At 45.9% G+C, this 20306-nt stretch overlaps 1 pseudogene; it reads left to right on the top strand.

The window, feature by feature from the left end:
* Nucleotides 1–4484: 4484 nt before the first annotated feature.
* Nucleotides 4485–5094, top strand: LOC144481782 (large ribosomal subunit protein eL19 pseudogene; annotated as a pseudogene).
* Nucleotides 5095–20306: the final 15212 nt, after the last annotated feature.

Below are 20306 nucleotides of genomic sequence, written 5' to 3'. Positions count from 1 at the left end.
GCTGTGAGGTAGCAGTGCTAACCACTGTGCCACCGTGTGTTGTCAGAGGAGGTGTCAGGAAAGTATGAAGAAGTAAAGAAGGCTGTTTTGAGTGCTTACGAATAGGGACAAAAAGCATATAGACAACGGTTCAGGAATGTGAGGAAGGAACCAGGTCAGGCATATATCGAGTTTGAAAGAATTAAGAGAACAAGGGAACTGAGGAGTTAAAAGAAAAATACCCGGAAATCTTTCCGGACTGTGAGGTAACAAGATCGCACAGCCGTAAGTTAAAAAATGAAGGGAGAGCAAAAGAGAAAGAGGAGCGCTTTGAGGTCCAGATGGCTGACACTCGGTTTGATGAGGTGGTAGGGGAAAGTCCTCGGTAGATCAGGCAGAAATGTTTAGTTCTGAAAAATAAATAAAGGAGTTACAACAGACAGATGAGCTGATAAAGGATTTTAATAGTAGAGCCACACAGTGAGGAATCCATCCTACTGGCACTGAGTGACGAATCCCATCCCGATGATGAGGATATTGATGCACCTGAAGATAAATTAAATGACGAATAAGTCCATAAAGACAGGAGTGGGGTATTGAGCTATGTGTCCTAAGGTCAGTGCACTGAATTGAAAAAAAACCTTGTGCGATGAGGACCTATGTAAAAATAACATAGGCAAGAATAACGGCGAAGTACATAGAACATAGAATAGAACATAGAACACGTCAGCACAGAACAGGCCCGTCGGCCCACGATGTTGTGCCGAGCTTTATCTGAAACCAAGATCAAGCTATCCCACTCCCTATCATCCTGGTGTGCTCCATATGCCTATCCAATAACCGCTTAAATGTTTCTAAAGTGTCTGACTCCACTATCACTGCAGGCAGTCCATTCCACACCCCAACCACTCTCTGCGTAAAGAACCTACCTCTGATATCCGTCCTGTATCTCCCACCACGAACCCTACAGTTATGCCCCCTTGTAATAGCTCCATCCACCCGAGCAAATGATGTTGACAGAGGGAGTGATGTTCCGATAAAACAAATTCCATATTGGCTGAACCCCCTCAAAGCACTGCAGGGTCAAAAGGAAGTGGAAGTGATGTTAGAAGGCGATATAATAGTCAAAGCGAGTGAAGTTCGCTGATCGTGTTGTTTGCCAAACCTGATCGTGTTCAACGGTTCTGTGTAAGTTATCCAAAGGTGAACACGGAAACTAAATTCGACGCATATCCAATTGCAAAGTTGGAGGATTGTTGGGAAAAAGGAGTCATGATGTGGAGATGCCGGCGTTGGACTGGGGTAAACACAGTAAGAAGTTTAACAACACCAGGTTAAAGTCCAAAAGGTTTATTTGGTAGCAAAAGCCACACAAGCTTTCGGAGCTGCAAGCCCCTCCTTCAGGTGAGTGGGAATTCTGTTCACAAACAGAACATATAAAGACACAAACTCAATTTACATGAATCATGGTTGGAATGCGAATACTTACAACGAATCAAGTCTTTAAGAAACAAAACAACATGAGTGGAGAGAGCATCAAGACAGGCTAAAAAGATGTGTATTGTCTCCAGACAAGACAGCCAGTGAAACTCTGTGGGGGTTACAAATAGTGTGACATGAACCCAATATCCCGGTTGAGGCCGTCTTCGTGTGTGCGGAACTTGGCTATCAGTTTCTGCTCAGCGACTCTGCACCGTCGTGTGTCGCGAAGGCCGCCTTGGAGAACGCTTACCCGAATATCAGAGGCCGAATGCCCGTGACCGCTGAAGTGCTCCCCAACAGGAAGAGAACAGTCTTGCCTGGTGATTGTCGAGCGGTGTTCATTCATCCGTTGTCGCAGCGTCTGCATAGTTTCCCCAATGTACCATGCCTCGGGACATCCTTTCTTGCAGCGTATCAGGTAGACAACGTTGGCCGAGTTGCAAGAGTATGTACCGTGTACCTGGTGGATGGTGTTCAAACGTGAGATGATGGCATCTGTGTCGATGATCTGGCACGTCTTGCAGAGGTGGCTGTGGCAGGGTTGTGTGGTGTCATGGTCACTGTTCTCCTGAAGGCTGGGTAGTTTGCTGCGGACAATGGTCTGTTTGAGGTTGTGCGGTTGTTTGAAGGCAAGAAGTGGGGGTGTGGGGATGGCCTTGGCGAGATGTTCGTCTTCATCAATGACATGTTGAAGGCTCCGGAGGAGATGCCGGAGCTTCTCCGCTCCATGTATGCCCAAGCTGTCAGGAGGTGCGTCAACACCAAATTCATCAGCCGCACTCACAAGACAGCCCCGAACATCACCAAAGCACAACGCAACGCCATCCACGCTCTCAAGACCAACTGCAACATTGTCATCAAACCAGCAGACAAAGGAGGGGCCATCGTCATACTGAACAGAACGGATTACTGCAAAGAAGTTTACTGACAACTAAACAATGAGGAACACTACAGACAGTTACCTGCAGATCCGACCAAAGAACACACCCGTCAACTCAGCACTCCGATCAAGACCTTTGATCCGGACCTTCAGAACACCCTCCGTGCTCTCATCCCACGTACTCCCCGCGTTGGAGATCTCTACTGCCTCCCGAAGATACACAAGGCAAACACACCCGGCCGTCCCATCGTATCGGGCAATGGGACCCTGTGCGAGAACCTCACCGGCTATGTCGAGGGCATCCTGCAACCCATTGTACAAAGAACCCCCAGCTTTTGTCGCGACACGACGGACTTCCTACAGAAACTCAGCACACATGGAGCGGTTGAACCAGGAGCACTCCTCGTCACAATGGATGTCTCGGCACTCTACACCAGCATCCCCCATGACGATGGCATTGCTGCAACGGCCTCAGTGCTCAGCGCCAACAACTGCCAGTTTCCAGATGCAATTTTACATCTCATCCGCTTCATCCTGGACCACAATATCTTCACCTTCAACAACCAGTTCCTCATCCAGACACGCGGAACAGCCATGGGGACCAAATACGCACCTCAATATGCCAACATCTTCATGCACAGGTTCGAATAAGACTTCTTCACAGCACGGGACCTTCAACCGATGGTATCCACTAGATACATCGATGACATTTTCTTCCTTTGGACTCATGGTGAACAATCACTGAAACAACTCTCTGATGACATCAACAAGTTCCATCCCACCATCAGACTCACCATAGACAACTCTCCGGAATCGGTTGCATTCCTGGACACACGCATCTCCATTAAGGACGGTCAGGTCAGCACCTCACTGTACCGCAAGCCGACGGATAACCTCACGATGCTCCACTTCTCCAGCTTCCACCCGAAACACGGTAAAGAAGCCATCCCCTACGGACAAGCCCTCCGTATACACAGGATCTCCTCAGATGAGAAGGATCGCAACAGACACCTTCCGACGCTGAAAGATGCCCTCATAAGAACAGGATATGGCGCTCGACGCATTGATCAACAGTTACAACACGCCACAGCGAAAAACCGCACCGACCTCCTCAGAAGACAAACACGGGACACAGTGGACAGAGTGCCCTTTGTTGTCCAGTACTTCCCCGGAGCGGAGAAGCTACGGCATCTCCTCCGGAGCCTTCAACATGTCATTGATGAAGACGAACATCTCGCCAAGGCCATCCCCACACCCCCACTACTTGCCTTCAAACAACCGCACAACCTCAAACAGACCATTGTCCGCAGCAAACTACCCAGCCTTCAGGAGAACAGTGACCAAGACACCACACAACCCTGCCACAGCAACCTCTGCAAGACGTGCCGGATCATCGACACAGATGCCATCATCTCACGTGAGAACACCATCCACCAGGTACACGGTACATACTGTTGCAACTCGGCCAACGTTGTCTACCTGATACGCTGCAAGAAAGGATGTCCCGAGGCATGCTACATTGGGGAAACTATGCAGACGCTGCGACAACGGATGAATGAACACCGCTCGACAATCACCAGGCAAGACTGTTCTCCTCCTGTTGGGGAGCACTTCAGCGGTCACGGGCATTCGGCCTCTGATATTCGGGTAAGCGTTCTCCAAGGTGGCCTTTGCGACACACGATGGCGCAGAGTCGCTGAGCAGAAACTGATAGCCAAGTTCCGCACACACGAGGACGGCCTCAACCGGGATATTGGGTTCATGTCACACTATTTGTAACCCCCACAGAGTTTCACTGGCTGTCTTGTCTGGAGACAATACACATCTTTTTAGCCTGTCTTGATGCTCTCTCCACTCATGTTGTTTTGTTTCTTAAAGACTTGATTAGTTGTAAGTATTCGCATTCCAACCATTATTCATGTACATTGAGTTTATGTCTTTATAAGCTCTGTTTGTGAACAGAATTCCCACTCACCTGAAGAAGGGGCTTGCAGCTCCGAAAGCTTGTGTGGCTTTTGCTACCAAATAAACCTGTTGGACTTTAACCTGGTGTTGTTAAACCTCTTACTGGGAAAAAGGAGGACAGGATACTTACATCATGAAGTTGGACTTAGTTCGTGGGTACTGAAAATTGCCTTTCCGTCGAAAAGCGGCAATGATTAGGCTCGGGCTTCAGAAGAGGCTGGCCTCCAACGTTTTGCGCTGTGGCAAGACGAAGGTATGGCTGGATCAGATGGCCAATGCCAATTCCCGTCAACAAATCAGAAAATTAATGAAAGATGGTTAAATTATCCGCAAGCCTGTGACTGTACCCTCGCATGTTTGATGCAGGAAGAACCCCCTTACGCACAGGAAGGAATGGAACATGGGCTTCAATAAGCGAAAGGATAGAGCTAATGCTCGCATGCAGAAGAAAGTGGCCTTGATGAGGAGAATGAAAACTCTGAGGCGTCTACTTCGCAGATACGTTGGGCCCAAGTAGATCGATCGCCACATGTATCACAACATGTATCTGAAGGGCAAGGGTACTGTCTTCAAGAATAAACGTATCTTGGTGGAGCACATTCACAAACTAAAATGTAGACAAGGCTCGCAAGAAGCGACTGGCTGACCAGGCTGAAACTCACAGGAGGAAGGAGGTTCATAGGCGCCATGAAGAACGTTGGCACGCCAAAAAGGAAGAGATTATTAAGACGTTGTTTAAGGAGGAAGAGTCTGAAAGAACTAAAACTAGATCTCTTGGACAGACTTGAAAAGTATTTCAAAATGTCTCAGACCACGGAAGAAAAACAGTGAAGCCATTGTCTCATGTTGATGGCACATTTTTATCCGTAAGGGGGGAGGTGTTGTCAAGTTGAGTTTAATAGACGTACAGAGTGTCTGTAAATAATGTCAAACACTGTCGGGGAAAGCAGTGCGTGTTCCCTTTAAAAGCTGGTGGGTCAATGCCTTTAGAAGCTGAAATTATTCAATGCTGAGATGTTTAAAATGCAGAGTACACACAGACTCTAAGTTGCAGCATTTGATGCGAGCACCAAGCATAACGGTTGCCTTGTTAACCGGCTCTGTAGGTTTTTGCATTTTGTTTGCCGATGAATTTAATTATGGCAATCAGCTAACAGCCTGTCAGTTTAAAGAAAACGCTCAGCGAAAGCTAACCTGTGAGGTTTGAATTTGCTGTTGTTGTGAACATCAGGCAAATCTGAGTATACAGGAATATTGATAGGTCAAAATGATTATAAAAATGATTATTAATTAACTGCCTTGAGTTCAGTTCCACCAGTGTTGAGCCAGGAGTTCAACCATAAGCAGAGCTCGATCACCTGAAGCAGGTAAATACATTTAAGGGCAGTTAGATCAACTGGAGCAGTCAGTCCCTAACTCTGCCAGTCTTAAGATAAATCACTCGCTCCCCAGCAAAAGGTCCCAAATCAGACAGCTCTAATAGAATGCGGACAACTACCAAAGAATTCCAAAACTTCCGCATGCTATCAGGACCAACTGTACAGGGCCTTGGTGAGACCACATTTGGAATATTGTGTGCAGTTCTGGTCACCTCACTATAAGAAGGATGTGGAAGCGCTGGAAAGAGTGCAGAGGAGATTTACCAGGATGCTGCCTGGTTTGGAGGGTAGGTCTTATGGGGAAAGGTTGAGGGAGCTAGGGCTGTTCTCTCTGGAGCGGAGGAGGCTGAGGGGAGACTTAATAGAGGTTTATAAAATGATGAAGGGGATAGAGAGAGTGAACGTTCAAAGACTATTTCCTCGGGTGGATGGAGCTATTACAAGGGGGCATAACGATAGGGTTCGTGGTGGGAGATATACGAAGGATATCAGAGGTAGGTTCTTTACTTGGTTGCGGTGTGGAATGGACTGCCTGCAGTAATAGTGGAGTCAGACACTTTATGAACATTTAAGCGGTTATTGGATAGGCACATAGAGCACACCAGGATGACAGGGAGTGGGGTAGCTTGATCTTGGTTTCAGATAAAGCTCGGCACAACATCGTGGGCCGAAGGGCCTGTTCTGTGATGTACTGTTCTATGTTCTATGTTCTATCAGACCTGGTTATATAATTGATTTGAGAATGACAAAAATCCGTTATTACTATTTTGGTAATGAATGTTCCTTGCAATATTCGAACAGCATTCCAGTCGAACTGTACCTTAATTATGACGCGAGGTAAAGGGGATTAACCTCTGTGCCGTAACATCATGAATTACATTTACACCCTTGGCTGTGAGTATTTCATCATTTAAATACAAAATTCACTCAGAATGCTAACGTTGTTTGTGTTACACTTCGGCTGTCCCCAGGGTGCCGAGAGTGAGATCAATATTAATTCACAATATTGTCCGTCTTTGTGTGTGGGAATGTTTGTTTGAGGACATCTGTCCTTCGTGTGTACCTTCCTGTGTGTCAGCGAGTTTGTGGCTGTATGTGTCAGTGTTTGTATAGGTGCTTATGTATGTGTGTTTGGGAGGGATTCTGTGTTTCTCTATCTGCACGTCTCTCTGCCTGTCAGTGCGTGGATGAGTGTGCATGTGTTTGAGCTTGTGTGCGTGTTTGTGAGAATGTCTGTGTTTCCCTGTTTCTGCATCTGAACATCTTCATCCGTGTGCACATCAGAATTTGTGTGTCACTTCGTGCTTCTGTGAGTGTAGGGGTTTGTGTGGGATAACTATATATCTCTATGTGTGTGGCGTTCTGTTATTTGTATAATCATGTATTTATGTGAGTGTGTGTCTGTGTGTGTGTGTGCGCGCGCCTGAGTGACATTATGCTTTGGATGATTTATGCTTTTGCGTGAATGTCACTACCGCTGTCAGATTGAGATTTTAAATCAGAAACCCATTTCACCTTTGGAACAGAATCACTTCAACCATCCTGTGCATTCTGGATGTTAACATTTCCAGAAATTATTGAAGCATCATTTCCCTTTTTGTGCTTGTTGTGTACGAATGAATGGTTACCCTGTTTCACGAGAGTAAACACTGAAAATTTATCTGGAAGTATGTGGGAACACTTGTTGACGTTTACAACTGTCACGGTAAAGACGGGCGACAGTGGAAGTCAGGCATTTGGATACCAACTGAGCTACTCTCTCTGTCTCATCGAAACCTGTCGAGTTGCAGACCAATTGTTGCAAAATGGGAGCATTTTGTTTATAACTCCTTTTCTGGTAGAGCACGGACACAATGGGCATAAATATGTAAAACAAAATTCTGTGCCCTAAAATGATTGTGTTTTCCCCGTTCCAACAAGCTGTCGTGAAATTGAGACATTTATGTTGGAAACATTAACAAGGCTTTTCGCAAGATTCATTGCGTAAGATTGAACATTGACAATGTCTGGCGCAGGGATTATAGCGTGCATTAATGTTTATCCACTCTCATTCTGAGTGAGTGTGTGAGAAGGTGAGTGTGTGTGAGAAAGTGTGTGCGTGAGAGATCGAGTATGTGAAATGAGACTGAGTTTCGGAGATATTGTGCGAGAGAGAAAGAGAGAGAGAGCTGACGTCTTACAACTACTGCAGGCGTGCCTCTTTGTGAGCCTCAGGCAAGTTCAGTAAGTCCCATGCCTGCATGTAGGAACTGATTGCTCAGGTATACCTATTGAACAACATTGTCAGCGATTGAACCTTGCAGCAGATATCTCGGGTGGTACATTCGCCCTTTTATCAGCAGGCACTGTATATCAACGCTCTTCCCTTATACCCCATAAGATATATCGTCTGTTACCTCAGGCTGGACTGTAGAGATTTGGAGCACATTTACTTCTCCTATTTCCCTTCTTGCAGTCCTCCAACGGCCAGCTGTTGATTCATCCACTTGAATCTTTGCTAGGTCTGTACTCAAAACAAAAACCGTCAGATGTACCGAAGGCACTGTTGCCTCCCTGTCCGCACCTCTGGAGGTCGTTTTAGATCACGAGTGATAAAGTGAATGCAAGTTGGTTCATAAAATAAAATCATTTTTGACTGTAAACATGCTGGCAGCAAATGGCCACAAACCGACCAAAGGAGAAAGTAACTGTGAACCAGACTGAGCAGTCCCTAGCTGCACGACGCAGCAGAACAATAACACTACACAGAGGAAACGCCACAAAAGCCTTTGGACTGCTCTCAGTTTTTTTTCTGTTTATTAATTAATTCAATAATTGATGGAACCAGATATTTCACAGAGTGCATGATCTGCTCTCTGAACTTGGATTGAGTGACCCCATAAATAAATGTGTTTGTGCAGCAATTTAAAACCTCTAGCATAAATCCAACATTTTAAAAAATTATAGAAAAATCCCTTGTAGTCGGCGGGTTTTGTTCCTGCAGTAGTATATTACAGGAAGTTAATAACATACGATAAGCACATAAATATGAAGCTACCCAATATGGCGAAGAGCAAAACCACGGACTTCCTTTTGCTCTCCATCTCTGGGTCACTGCGATTCTCTCTCTTGCTCTGATCCTTCAGACGTTTCCGAACTTGACGGGCCACTAAAATATGTCTGACCATCAAGGAGTTGAGACGAATATCATTTAGACGAATGGGAACAATGGTACTAAAACAGTATCCAGCCAGTCTAATCCCACCCAAGCAGGGTGGGATTAATTTTCTTTGCCTTGCAGTACCATGGAGCATTTTTGATTATCTTCCAAGGTTCATAATGGAAATAGAAAGGGATGTTTTGGTAACAGAGCAGGCTGCATGTTGTTGCTAGAACCACAGCCGCAGTTTCATCGGAACAACCTTTTGTTTTTAGATGCTGGCAGCAAATGGCCACACACCGACCAAAGGAGAAAGTAACTGTGAACCAGACTGAGCAGTCCCTGGCTGCACGACGCAGCAGAACAATAACAATACACAGAGGAAACGCCACAAAAGTAAATAGTGATATAATAGAACCTCAGTGATAATGACCACTAGATCCACCGAGTGGTGCAGGTGGAGAGGCCGCAGTTTCCCCTTGACAGGATCACAAACGCCACGAGGTTCACTGTAAACCAGACATTGTGTTTCAACTTTTCAGTCTGAAATAGGTTTTCTCAGATCAGGGTAATGTTTCATGATGAATTTGAAAGCAATAATAGAGTAACTGAAATGTGCGGTATAAGGGTGAGGTGGGAGGGTGGGGGGATAGTGGGGGGGGGGGGGTAGAGGGGCGTTGGGGATGCAAATGAAAGGTGTGTGATTGGATAACGACCGGATGTGATTCAGCAACAAAATTGATATTGGTGCATCTTCAATGGGGCAATTAAATAAAGAGAAGGGTTCAGCGAATGTGGAATAACTGAAGCGTACATAGAATCAACGTAGAATTATCAAAGTGCAGAAAGAGGTCATTCAGCCCATCGAGACTGCACCGAAAATAATTTCACCCAGGCCCTCTCCCCGTAACCCCACGTATTTGCCCTGCTAATTACCCTGACACCGAGGGGTAATTTATCATGGCCAATCCACTTAACCCGCACATCTTTTGGAGTGTTGGAGGAAACTGGAACACCCAGAGGGAACCCACGCAGACACGGGGAGAACGTATAAACTCCACACAGATAGTCACCCAAGGACAGAATTAAACCCAGGTCCTGGCGATGTGAGGCAGCAGTGCTAACCAATGTGCCACTATACCGCCACTCCCCCACCCCCACCCCCCCCTCCCCGGCTAGGTTGAGCATGGAAAATCTTGAACACAGCAGGAGGCTGCTTTTGCCTTGAAAACTGAGGCATAATGGCGAGTAGATAGAAGGGTGCAGAACAACCCTTCAGCCCTGTACCAAAGGCTAGAGACAGCATGGTGGTTAGCACTGAAGCCTCGCAGCGCCGGGGACCCGCGTTCAAATCTGGCCTTGTTGAACCATCTGTGTGGAGGTTGAACATGATCCCCGTGTCTGCGTTCGTCTCTTCGCACATTCCAAAGATGTGCAGGTTGTGTTGATTGGCCATGCCCCTTCGTGACAGGGAGACTGGCAGGGTCTATGTGTGTGGTTATGGGGATAGGGCCTGGGTGGGTTTGTTGCCAGTGCAGGCTCGACGGACTGAATGACCTCTGTCTGCACTGTAAAAAAATTATGATTTGAGGAAAAGGTTATCCCTCAATCCCAGTGACAGCCACATCTCAAACAGTCTAAATGACTCTGTTATGCCATTGTCAATTAGTAATAATGGCGGTCCTCCGAAAGGAGAGCGGCCACTTTAACCTAAAGTTCCTCATTTCAGTGTTCTGAGAGGCAGAGCAGACCTAATCAGAAAATGATTTGCCGTCCCACACTGAAGAGCATGTCATGAGTGCATGAGGTGAAAAGTAGAGAGGATTCTCAAGTTAACACCAAGGGTCTCAGATTTGCAGAATCACCAATGGAAATCTGCAACTCAGCACCACTCCATTCCGGCACTTTGAGGGGTGGCATTGGCCCCCGGTGCAAGTCAACTATATTTATCATTTATTCAGTCACCCGATAAATCAGGGAGGAGAGGCTCAAGGACCATTCGCTGTTGCTCAGTCCAAATAATAAGAAGGTAAGAACAAAAGAATTAGGAGCAGGAGTAAGCCATCTGGCCCCATGAGCCTGTTCCGCCATTCAATAAGATCATGGGTGATCTTTTCATGGACTCAGTTCCACTTACCCGCCCGCTCACCACAACCCTTAATTCCTTTACTGTTCAAAAATCTATCTATCCTTGCCTTAAAAAAACATTCAATGAGGTAGCCTCAGCTGCGTCACTGGGCAGGGAATTCCACACATTCACAACACTTTGTGTGAAGAAGTTCCTCCTTATCTCAGTCCTAAATCTGCTTCCCCTTATTTTGAGGCCATGCCCCCTAGTTCTAGTTCCACTTGCCAGTGGAAACAATTTCCCTGCTTCTATTTTATCTATTCCCTTCATAATCTTATACGTTTCAAGAAGATCTCCCCTCATTCTTCTGAATTCCAATGAGTATAGCCCTAGTCTACTCAGTCTCTCTTCATAAGCCAACCCTCTCAACTCCGGAATCTCCTCGTGAATCTCCTAGTGAATATCCCCTGCACCCCCTCCAGTGCCAGTATATCCTTTCTCAATAAAGAGACCAAAACTGGACACAGTACTCCAGGTGTGTCCTCACCAGCATCTTATACAGCTGCAACATAACCTCGCTGTTTTTAAACTCCATCCCTCTAGCAATGAAGGACAACATTCCACTTGCCTTCTCAATTACCTGCTGCACCTGCAAACCAACTCCTTGTGATAGCCGGTCTTGGGAACATGACAGATGAAGATTTTGAAGGAGCTGCACAATTGTTTTCCAGCCCAATGCAGGTATCAAATAATGAGCTCACGCAATGGAGGAAACCCACCTGGAGCAGATGAGCTACATTTATTGGACCATTGATTTCTACCACCAACACAAAAGACGAGAATTGCATCTGACAATGTTCTGGATTTTAAGGCGAAGGAGTCAGAAAAGTTAGAACATGAAATAATAATTGTGCCGGCCAAGCGTTCTTGGCAACATCACATGTTTATCCTTTGGTATTGAGTTTTTCTATCATTGTGAAGAATAATTCACAAAACGTTGAATTGTACATCCTGTAATTGGGAACGTGAGTCAGGTTTACACCATCGTCAGACAACATTGCCTGATTGTGAACCGTGTACAATGAGAGTGATTTGGAGGAATTGCAGAACCACTGCCTCGTTATCTCTGAAGAGATGTTAACCACAGCTGCGGGCTGCAGAGACCAGATCCTTAAGGGCATTATAAAAATGTCTTTCGCAATAAAATATATATGGTTTTATAAGATATGGAGGCAGCAAGCTAAATTTCACAAACTTAATTCCTTGGAAATATGGAAAATGCAAGCAACCCATGGACAGAACGGGACGGTAGCACAGTGGTTAGCACTGCTGCTTCACAGCTCCAGGGACCTGGGTTCGATTCCCGGCTCGGGTCACTGTCTGTGTGGAGTTTGCACATTCTCCTCGTGTCTGCGTGGGTTTCATCCGGGTGCTCTGGTTTCCTCCCACAGTCCAAAGATGTGCGGGTTAGGTTGATTGGCCATGCTAAAAGTGCCCCTTAGTGTCCTGGAATGCGTAGATTAGAGGGATTAGCGGGTAAAATTTGGAGGGATATGGGGTTGGGTGGGATTGTGGTCAGTGCAGACTCGATGTAATAGTGAGACGTCGAGCGTCATATTAGTCTCCCATTTTTCCATCTGTAAGCAGCAGCATAGAAAACGGTTTGTTTCTAGGAGCGAATGCCAGGCCCTATCTACAATTTTTGACGGCAAAATATGAGTTTGTCCACCACCGAATACTCTCACCCAAACAGACATATACTCTCTCTCACTCTCACATACGTACACAATCTCTTTCACTGCCTTCCATGCACGCACAATCGTACACATAGAGTTGCACACATTTACTCGTCCGGACACTCGCACTCTCAAATTCTCTTATTCACAGTCACTCATTGATGCGCGATTAATTCACTCGGGAGGCTGGATCGTACCCGGGAAATAAAGGCTTTTATTCGTAACAAGAATAGAGCATACTGCTTAACAACACAATCCCAGACTAAAGGGTCACCAGGCAATGCAGTGACCTTTATACTCCTATAGGTAGGCGGAGCCAACCGGAGTGTACCACAGAACAATACCAACAGGTGGAACACCCCAACCCTAACCCCAACAGTAACAAGAGTAACATATGTACAAGTACCCATAGTGATAACCATGTATGGTTCAGTACCCATAGTGGTACCCATCTATGGTTCACCACACTCATGCACTGACAAATATTGAGTTTTCACTCAGTCTCACGCATAATCACTCACACTCACTCTCCCCGCTCATACACACATACACATACATGCCCATGCATACGCTGACACGCATTATCTCATCCAGTCAACCTCTAAGATTAAATCATCTTTGCCTGCTGAGTTAATAGTCGAGGTGATCTCCACTGAAAAATTCAGATGACTTCCAAATGAAAAAAAGCATAATAGATTGATTAAAATATAGTTAGGGAAAATAAGTTAGTGAGGTATGTTAAATAGAATATCAGACGGATAGGTCTTTGAACAGGAAACAATTACAAACTTGTGTTGGTCCACCAGACAATTAGAATGGGGATTCACTTGTAGATGAACAGGAAATGATGGATAAAGGGAGCAAATATTGTGCTTCGGTCTTCACTATAAAGGACATTAAAACATTCTAGTAATAGTTGTAAATTGGGAGGTGGAGGACTGAAGCAGTGCAGGGCAAACTAACGGAACTTGCAGGTGAAGAAGTCTCCGAGTATGGATGGATTTTATCCTATGAGATGAAAAGCAATAGCTGACGAGCCACTAGGTGCATTGTTGTAATTTTTCCAAAATTCCCGAGGTCCTGGAAAGGTTCCATTAGACTGGAAAGTAGTCAATATAAACTTCCCTTTCAAACTGGGAGGCAGGCAAAGACCATGAAAATTATAGGTCCGTCAGCTTTACCTTTGCGTTGGGAAATGTGTTAGAATAAATCATTAACTGGGTTCTAGCTGTCTGGTTAGAAAACCCCAAGCAAATCAAGAAGAATCAGCATGATTCACAAAAGATGAATCATGTTAGCCAACTTCACGAGAGTGTCTTGAAGGTGTGGCATATGCTGTGGGTAGAGGGGAATCTCTGATTGTACTGTACTGCATTTCCAGGCGACAGTTGATCAGTTGGCCAGATTATGAGTTCGGCAGCACGGTGGCACCATGGTTAGGACGGCTGCCTCACAGCACCAGGAACCTGGGTTCGAGTCCGGCCTCCGGTGCCTTTCTATGTGGAGTTTGCACATTCTCCCTCTGTCTGCGTGAGTTTCATCCCGGTGCTGTGGTTTGCTCCCACAGACAAAAGATGTGCAGGTTAGGTGGATATGCCATGCTAAGATGTTCCTTAGTGTCCAAAGATGATGTGGTTCGGTGGATCCACCACGCTAAATTGCCATTTAGTGTCCAAAGATATTCAGATTGGATGGACTGACCATCGTAAATTGCCCTTTTCTGTCCAATGATGTGCAGGTTATGCGGATTGGCCATGCAACATTGCCCATTACTGTTCAAGTATGTGTAGGTAATGTCGACAATACATGGAAAATGCGCCGGGTTATGGGGATAGGGCGGAGGCTGGGTGGGATGGTCCCTCGGTGGGTGGTTGCAAACTCGATGGGCCGAATGGCCCCCTTTAGCACTGTAGAAATTATATGGAAGAGATGGCATCAACGTTTATTCCAGCAAATAAGAGATGGTGGTGTATGTGCCTACAATTTAGCCTGAATAGAAAATTAACTGTCTGGCAAAAAACTGGATGTGCACAAGTGCGTAAAACTTAAGTGTTTAGATGTGCATTTCCAAGTTTGCATTTCGAGGCGGAGTAGGTGTTGAGGGAAGAAGACATTTTGAATAAAGTTATTGCGGGAAATATGTGGGTGCTATCGAGAGCTGCTCGCGCATGTGATGGTGGCCGTCATTGAAGTTTGGAGAGGGTGTTTGCAGCCCGGTGGATGATGAAAGATTGGTGAGTGGGGTACTGAGAGGGCTGTTGTACGAGAAATGCAGTGCAATTGCATGATGAATGTCCTGGCGTTTTCCTGACAGTCCTGTGACAACTAATTCTCACTCTGTGCCACGAGATAGCCAATGCAGAATGAAGGGGCAAATGTTCGAATTGCCAGCCCCTCCATTCAATGGTGGGTAGCAGTGGAGGGTATCATGGTTGGAATTATGATCAATACCTTTAAAATGGCGGCTGCAGCGTTTGGTCTCTGTACAAGGATGTGGGCAGAAAAATAATTGAAAAGTGCTTTCATTGCAAATAGTTGAGACCATAATGATCCAGCTTGTTTGCACTGCGAGCGAGATCACTTCGTAGCACAGTGGTTAGCACTGCTGCCACACACCACCAGGCAAGCAACTTCAATTCCAGCCTTGGGTGACGGTTTATGTGGAGTTTGCACATTCTCCTCATGTCTGCGTGGGATTCGTCCAGGTGGTCCCATTTCCTCCCTCAGTCCAAAGATGTGCGGGTTATGACGATTGCCAATGCCAAACTGACCTTTAGTGTCCAAAGATGTGAAATAATCTCCGCTTCAGTGTCAACAAAACGAAGGAGGTGGTCATCGACTTCAGGGAGCGTAAACGAGAACCTCTGTCTCGATCAACGGGGACAAAGTAGAAAGGGTCGAGAGCTTCAGGTGTTTAGCTGTCCAGATCGCCAACAACCTGTCCTGGTCCCCCCATACCGACACTATAGTTAAGAATGCTCACCAACGCCTCTACTTTCTCAGAGGTATAAGGACATTTGGCATGTCAATTAGGGCTCTCGCCAACTTTTACAGTTACACCATAGAAAGCATTATTTCTGGTTGTATCAGAAATAATACATTGATATGGCTCCTGCTTGATATGGCTCCTGCTCTGCCCAAGACTACAAGTAACTCCATAAGGCTGTGAATGTAGCACAATCATAATTAAGGACCCCACGGACCCCGGACATTCTCTCTTCCACCTTCTTCCATCGGGAAAAATATACAAAAGTCTGAGGTGATGTACCAACTGACTCAAGAACATCTTCTTCCCTGCTGCTGTCAGACGTTTGAGTGGACTTACGTTGCATTAAGCTGATCTTTCTCTACACTCTAGCTATGACTGTAACACTAAATTCTGCACTCTCTCGTTTCCTTCTGTATGAATGGTACGCTTTGTCTGTATGGCGCGCAAGAAACAATACTTTTCACTGTATGCTAATACATGTGACAAAAATAAATCAAATAAAAAAAAACAAGGTTTGGTGAATTGGCCGTTGCATTTTTTTAGGGTTACAGGGACAGGGTGGAGGAGAGGGACTTGTCAATGTGCTGAGATGGAATTGGCTCTGATTAGTATATCGGATGGTTCATTGGAAAGAGCTGACACTGTCGCAGATCTGGTGCAGATAGCCGGCAAACAGGTAAAGGGGAACGTGATAGTGGAATAGGTTTAATGGGATAAATCTCTCAAACGTTCACCGAGAAATACCGTAAGGGACAATTGGTGTATTCTTTTGTATGTTCCTCCACGCATTCTTCAGAGGGAGAGAGAGAGATAACGAGGAAGAGAAATTGGATGACGACAGAGAGAGAGAGAGAGAGGGAGAGAGGGAGAAGGAGAGAGAGAGAGAGTTGGAGTGAGGGAGAGAGAGAGAGAGTGGGAGAGAGAGAGAGAGAGAGATCGATGCGGAATGTGATCCTGAAAGAGAAAGACAAAGAAAAACAGAGATAAAGAAAAGATTAAGTATTTAAAAGCACACGGAGATATTTTGAGAGAGAGAGAGATAGAATGTGATCCTGATGAATAGAGTGAGAGAGGCAGAAGCAGGGAGAATGTCCTCCTTCTGCATACAGTGCAGAAGGAGGACATTCGGCCTATCAAGTCTGCATCAAACACAGTCCCACCCAGACCGTATCCCCATAACCATGTGCACTTACCCCAGCTAGTCCCCCTGACACTAAGTGGCAAAGTAGCATGGCCAGTCCACGTAACCCGCTCTTTCTTGGAGTGTGAGAGGAAATCAGAGCACCTGGAGGAAACCCACATGGGGAGAATGTGCAAACCCCACACAGACAGTGACCCAAGCGGAAATCGAACCCGGGTTCCTGGTGCTGTCAGGCAGCAGTGCTAAGCACTGTGCCACGCTGCTGTCCCATGAGCCACAGATGCTGGTAAATGTAGACAGACAAGCAGAAAAGGACAGAGCGAGACAGCAGGCGAGGGGAAGGCAAATAGATCGAGCATGGCAGAAAAAAACGGAAAGCAAACCACAGGGAAGGCGAGTTTCCGACAATCTCAGCTGCCGTGTATGGACGGGATAACAGTGGCGCCACCAAACCAGTGAGTCAGGGTCCTTTTCCAAATGGCGCAAAGCCCTTACCTTCCTTGATCGCTCGTGTGAGTTGTGTTGAGGATTTCTGGTCTGCCTTGTCAGTTTGGTGTGTTCCAGGTTAAAATCCATCCACTGACAAGCCGACTGCATGAGAAGTCTCACAACATCATGTTAAAGTCCAGCAGGTTTATTTGTTAGCACGAGCTTTCGGATCACTGCCCTTCATCAGGTGAGTGAAGAATCGGGTTCACAAACAGGGCATATATAGACAAAAACTCAATTAAAGGAAATGGTTGGAATGCGTGTCTTAACAGGTAATCAATTCTTTACAGGTGTACAACATGCGAGTGGAGAGCGGTTAAGCACAGATTAAAGAGGTGTGAATTGTCTCAAACCAGGACAGTGAGTAAGATATTGCAATCCCAGAATGGGACAGTAACAAATGGTAGTATAGCGTGAACCCAAGATCCCGGTTGAGGCCGCCCTCATGTGTGCGGAACCTGACCATCAGTTTCTGCTCGGCAATTCTGCATTGTTGTGTGTCTTGAACGATGCCTTGGAGAATACTTACCCGAAGATCAGAGGCTGAATGCCCTTGACTGCTGAAGTGTGCCCCGACAGGAAGAAAACACTCCTGCCTGGTAATTGTCGAGCGGTGTCCATTCATCCGTTGTTGTAGCGTCTGCCGATGTACCATGCCTCGGGACATCTTTTCCTGCAGTGTATCAGGTAGACAACGTTGGCCGAGTCTCAAGAGTATGTACAGTGCATCTGGTGGATGGTGTTCTCACGTGAGATGATGGCATCCGTCTAGGTGATCTGGCACATCTTGCAGAAGTTACTGTGGCAGGATTGTGTGGTATTGTGGTCGCTGTTCTCCTGAAGGCTGAGTGGTTTACTGGGAACAATGGTCTGTTTGAGGTTGCGCTGTTGTTTGAAGGCACATAGTAGGGTGTGGGAATGGCCTTGGAGAGATGTTCGTCTTCATCAATGACGTGTTGAAGGCTTCGCAGAAGATGTTGTAGCTTCTCCGCTCCAGGGAAGTACTGGCTAACAAAGGGCACTCTGTCGGCCGTGTCCCGTGTTTGCCTTCTGAGGAGGTCGGTGCGGTTTCTCACTGTAATGCATCACTGGTTAGGCACATTGACCGCAACAGGCGCTGGAGTGTGGCGACTCAGAGTATTTGACAGTAACTTAATTGCAGTGCTAATGTCAGCCTTACTTGTGACTAATAAATAAACTTTACTTTAGATCAATGGAGTTGAGATCTCGCATTATTATTTCAAAACATAACTGTTTTAATGATTGCAGTTAGTGAATTACGTTCAGTACAACTTTATAAGGACTGATACTCCCAGGAGTACATGCTCAATGGGGCCAGGCGCTTCTCTCTACTTAGTGGTTCACATGCAATTAATTTGACATTGACTGATCCCTTTGTACAAATATCAATTGACAGATCTAGAAATGATTATATGGCCCAGGCTCCAGGACAGTGCAGCAAATGTAACGATTGAGCACGGGCATGAGATGCAATGGAAGCATTCACTTAGGAAATAAAATTAAATGAACACCAGAGAGTGTGACCTGCTCGCTCTGAGTGAAACGGTCTGAGTGTTCGGGTGTATGTGTTCCAATCGCCACGAAATCAGCGTATAACAATAATAAGAGCAGAAACAGAGAGAAGCTTTGACGTGCTTCCACACAAGTTCAAAGATTATATTTACGTACCGTGAACACCAAGGATGGCGAGCACTGCGTAGTAATATTTCTGCACTTGTGGAATTGGTCGATGCATCTTCTCGCTGATGCAGTCTGCCCCATCCTTCTGTCAGTGATCTTTCTGTATTATGAGGCAATGCATTCCGAGGGCCTTTAATTTCTATCATGTGGGTATCCCACTGAGATACTGAAGTTGCAGTACCTTTATTGTTCTTTAATAAATGAATAAACAGATTACTGCAGCAGGTTAATTCCCAGATGTGCTGGAACAAAGAAATGTGATTCAACATTACAATTCAGATCACAATAATGAAATAACAAATAATACAGTCAATATTCCCAACACCAGATCTGATGTTATGTCAGAGATGTCATTGAATCCATAGTGATCATGAAATAATGAAATTGGAAATGTTAGTTTGAACCTCTCAGGGCTTTTTGCACGTTGTAGCTGCCGTTTTTAATGGTGAAAAAATGCAGACAAGTGATTAAAGCAGGTTCTTTATGACTATACTTTGCAGGATTTGATGAATATAGCATTTAAGTCTTAGGCAGTGGAAGTGTATCTCTTTGATAATTTCAATGGCAGCAATAGTGAGATTCTTGGCAAACATGGGGTGAATTGTAATTCGGGGCAGGCGAGGTAGGACAACCATGATCTTATTGGATGGTAGAACAATATCAAAATGGCTGATTAGTCCACTCGTGCTTCTAATGCATGCGGTTGCATGGTTAGACATGTTAAACTCATAAAAGGCCTTGGCAAACAAAAGTCCCCAGTGATACATAGATTCATAAAATCATCGAATTCTACAGTGCAGAAGGAGGCCATCGAGTCTGCACTGACCACAATCCTACCCAGGCCCTATCCCCATAACCACATGCAGTTACCCCAGGTAGATCCTCTGACGCTGAGGGGCAATTGAGCATGGCCAATCCACCTAATCTGCACATCTCTGGACTGTGGGGGGAAACCGGATCACTCGGAGGAAACACACACAGACATGGAGAGAAGTTACAAATTCCACACAGGTCGTGATCCAAGCCGCGAATTGAACACGGGTCCCTCGAGCGGTGAGGCAGCAGTGCTAACCACGGTGTCACCCCAATTTATTTTTGATTGGTCACATTAACACTCCAATAAAGTTACTTTGATAATCCAGAGTCAAAAAAACAAAGAACAAAGAACAGTACAGCACAGGAAACAGGCCCTTCGGCCCTCCAAGCCTGTGCCGCTCCTTGGTCCAACTAGACCAATCGTTTGTTTCCCTCCATTCCCAGGCTGCTCATGTGAATATCCAGGTAAGTCTTAAACGATGTCAGCGTGCCTGCCTCCACCACCCCACTTGGCAGCGCATTCCAGGCCCCCACCACCCTCT

The sequence above is a fragment of the Mustelus asterias genome, chromosome 32 (assembly GCF_964213995.1).
Source record: "Mustelus asterias chromosome 32, sMusAst1.hap1.1, whole genome shotgun sequence".
NCBI classification, from domain to species: domain Eukaryota; kingdom Metazoa; phylum Chordata; class Chondrichthyes; order Carcharhiniformes; family Triakidae; genus Mustelus; species Mustelus asterias.
This window is presented reverse-complemented; position numbering and strand designations above follow the sequence as displayed.